The sequence below is a fragment of the Jaculus jaculus genome, chromosome 3 (assembly GCF_020740685.1).
Source record: "Jaculus jaculus isolate mJacJac1 chromosome 3, mJacJac1.mat.Y.cur, whole genome shotgun sequence".
NCBI lineage: Eukaryota > Metazoa > Chordata > Mammalia > Rodentia > Dipodidae > Jaculus > Jaculus jaculus.
The window spans coordinates 72659521-72660878 of NC_059104.1; the positions used below are offsets into that span (position 1 = coordinate 72659521).

Here is a 1358-nt window from a genome sequence, read left to right on the forward strand (position 1 = left end):
TCTTGCCTTTGATCTAAATGTTTGGTTTATTTAAGGCACCCTAAAGTTCCCTCATGTTCTATGCACACATTTTTAGAAAAAAAAATATATATTGGTTTGTTTATAAGAGAGAGAGAGAGACAGAGAGAGAGGGAGAGGAAGAGAGAGAGAGAGAAAAGAAAGAAAGAAAGAAAGAAAGAAAGAGAATGGATGCACCAGGACACTGCAAACAAATGTCAGACCCATGTGCCATCATAAACATCTGGCTTACATAGGTACTGGGAAATCAAACCTGGATCCTTAGGCTTCACATACAAACACCTTAACTGCTAAGCCATCTATTCAGCCCTCATACACCTTTGTGAACTTGACTATTTTTGGAGTCCCAATGTAATTCTTCTGTCTTGTCCTCAAGTTCTGAAATACTTCTTGGGAACCTTTAAGAGGGTTATTTCTGTTGTTTTTCTTCAGCATTTCCATCTCTGGCTTAAATTCTACTTTCATTTTTCTTCTTTTCATTTTCAAATAAAATGTACTAACTTATTAATAGAACATAAGTATCTAGCAGATTTCAAACATAATTTTAATGCTATCAAAAGGTGCTGCTCACTTTAATCCTGTTGGCCTTCATTCCACTTTGTGTGAGCCTTCATGCCAGGCAACATAGACAAACAGGACAAGCATCACGTGGACAGCAACCATAGCAGCATAAAAGTAGCTGTCTCTGTTGGACATTCTTAGGACACCTTCAAAAATGTAAGATTTGGTTGTAAAATAAAGTCCAATGGGAACTGTGTAAAGCTGTGAACAGCTGGTATGTTTTCAGGGTAGATGATAAGGAGCCCTCATACATGAATTCAGGTGTCTGCATTGCATTCAGTGCAGCTCTATCATGACATTCCATGATGTCACTATGTAGGAAGCATTCAGTGGATGGATGGATGGCTTGTTTCAGCTGCTGCTTGACTGCTCCCCATTTTCATTTCTTGGTTTGATCTTTTTATTGTCTTTTGGAGTTCATTCCTGCATTTGAATGTTCTCATTGAACTTGTTCCACTTGCCCATTAGCTCATTTATTTGTGGGTTCTCCTCAAATTCCTTTAGCCTTTTGTTGATATTTTTTTGATTGTCTTTGATTTCATTAAGCTATCCATGGAGTACTGTTTGCTGATTTTCTTTGGTTTCCTTCAGCCATTTATTGAGATGTTCTTGTTGAGTATCTTCCATTTTCTTCATCTATCATTTGAGTTCTTTTTGTTGTCTTTCTTCCACTTCATTAAGCCAACCTTTTATTTGTATTTTGTATTCTTTTTATTATTTATTTATTTAAGAGAGATAGAGAGAAAGAGGCAGAGAGAAAGGGGGTTGAGAAAATAGTC

The 1358-nt window shown here is 36.7% G+C and overlaps 1 pseudogene; it reads right to left on the bottom strand.

Annotated features, from left to right (window-relative positions):
• Positions 1 to 590: 590 nt before the first annotated feature.
• LOC101599687 lies at positions 591 to 883 on the bottom strand (annotated as a pseudogene).
• Between the last annotated feature and the right edge of the window lie 475 nt (positions 884 to 1358).